We start from the raw sequence: 2,196 nt of genomic DNA, 5'->3' as shown, positions 1-2,196 counted from the left end.
ACCAATCACATACTAATTTAAATGTCACAATTTGGAATACATTAACAGTAAGGAGCTACTTTCCTGCATCGTTTGCCATCATTATCACCCTTCCATGTATGTCTTGTTATGGATTAATACATGTGCCCCAATGACCCCACATTGACCATGATGTTTTTTTCTAACACACAGCACGAGCCCAAGCACAACAGGCCCGTGAAGAGGCGGAGGCTGCCCTGGCACAGGAGGAGGCCCAAGACCCGGAGGAGGAGGTGGCGGCAATGGTGGAGGAGGAGGAAGTGGAGGAGGAGATGGTGGTGGAGGAGGAGGAGGTGCGTGAGGAGGTGGTGGAGGAGGATGTGGAAGCGGAGTTGGTTGCGGAGGAGGAGGTGTTGGTGGCGGAGGAGGAGGTGGAGGAGGAGGTGGTGGTGGAGGAGGAGGAGGAGGAGGAGGAGGAGGAGGAGGAGGTGTTGGAGGAGGAGGAGGTGTTGGAGGAGGAGGTTGTTGGTGCAGAGGAGCTGGCGGAGGAGGGTTCGGAGGAGGCCACGGTTGCCCCGGAGGACTCGGATGATGAAGGGGAGGAGGCGTGCCAGGCCCCGGAAGATCAGCAGATCGGTATGTTAACATAATGCATCATTCATGAAGTAGTTGTACTGGTATTTGTTATGTAGCACTGGTGATAAAAAAATTTTTTCCCATACTATTCATATAGACCCCAAAGTGGGTAGCTACAGATACAGGTACGGGTTAGATGGGGTGTCCAAGGCATCCCTTTCATCCAGGACACCTCTGAATTACACCGGTTTGTGGGATGGCTTGGAGCTCCATTTTGACTGCCACATAACCGTTGTAGTTAAACAGGATCCTGGCGTAAAGGGATGAGTGGATCATTTGTGGATTAAATTCACCTGCTGCAAGCGTTGATTATGACCCATCAAATAGTGGAATCTATATTGTTGGTGAATGTTATTTATAAACTCTAGGATGTATGCTATAAATGGAGTATGTCCCGGCCTACCTTGGAATGGAGTCAGAAGTTGCCAGTGTCCCAGGAGCCTCCTCTACCTAAACACCCCCTGTAGTTCTGATTTTTATTTTTCCCTCACAGAATTGTAGGTTGCTTTAGACAGAATTATGATTTTGAGGATGTGTACTGTGCATTCCTGACATTTGCATTACTCCCATGCCACGAACCATCACTGAACTTAGACTGAGCAGATTGTGACAAGTTCTTATTGACGGAGGCCATGACCTGCTTGTCATTGGTTAGTCATGGGTGGGTTGTGACTGAGAAGAAACAATATGACTGTTATGTCTTCTGCAGAGTAAAGGGTATAGGCCAAAAAAGACAGTATGTAGTAAATAAGTTAGCATGTATGTATATATGTATGTGTCATATCTATTTATCTATGTGTGTCTCTATCTCTCTACATCATGGGTCCTCAAACTGCGGCCCTCCAGATGTTGTGAAACTACAAATCCCGGCATGCCTTGCCACAGTTTTAACACTTCCTTATAGCAAAACTGTGGCAAGGCATGCTGGGATTTGTAGTTTCACAACATCTGGAGGGCCGCAGTTTGAGGACCCATGCTCTACATAGATATATATATATATATATATACACACATGTCACCAAGCATTTGTGCAATTTATGTCGCAGTATGTGAAATGTATGCAAGAATAACATGACTAATTTTTGCCCCTTTGACATGCCCACAGATGACACCACACCGGCAGATGAGGGGGTGCGTGGGGCCCTCCTGCGACTGGAGCACCATCTGTGGCTGGCTCAAGCAGACCTGCAGGACCTGAAAGATCTGCTTCTTTAAATTATAATTTTATATTTTTTTTTAGTTATGTTAATTGTGTGGTTGAATAAATTATTTATGCAAGTTCACAGTTGTTGGTTTTATTTGCACTTTAAATAGTATATGTGTAGATTGTTTATAATCTTTTACACAGGGTGTAATACAAACCATTGCACTTACATTGCTGTAAGGGTTAATGTGTGCAATGCATGTGTTAGGCATGCTTGTAAGGATATATTGGAATCTAATTGATTCCAATTCCAAATAAGCTGTTTTTTATGAGGATAGGTAATTGAATAAGTGGGTCATGTGATGTATTGCAGAAGATACTTCATAGTGGGTTGTTTGGCGTAAATACTCCGCTTACGTGCGGTAGCACCGCTTGGCTCCCGTTCGGATGCGGTATTC

General features: G+C 45.1%; 1 long non-coding RNA gene across 1 annotated transcript; it reads left to right on the top strand.

Moving 5' to 3' along the window:
- The first annotated feature begins 475 nt into the window (after window positions 1–475).
- On the top strand, window positions 476–1,877 carry LOC146028687 (uncharacterized). Its single transcript, XR_014455254.1, has 2 exons — window positions 476–594; window positions 1,700–1,877. It is a non-coding gene; the product is annotated as an uncharacterized LOC146028687 (long non-coding RNA).
- Window positions 1,878–2,196: the final 319 nt, after the last annotated feature.

Source organism: Crinia signifera, chromosome 1 (genome assembly GCF_055691185.1).
Source record: "Crinia signifera chromosome 1, ASM5569118v1, whole genome shotgun sequence".
NCBI lineage: Eukaryota > Metazoa > Chordata > Amphibia > Anura > Myobatrachidae > Crinia > Crinia signifera.
The sequence above is the reverse complement of the archived record's forward strand: the minus strand, read 5'-3'. Positions and strand labels throughout refer to the sequence as shown.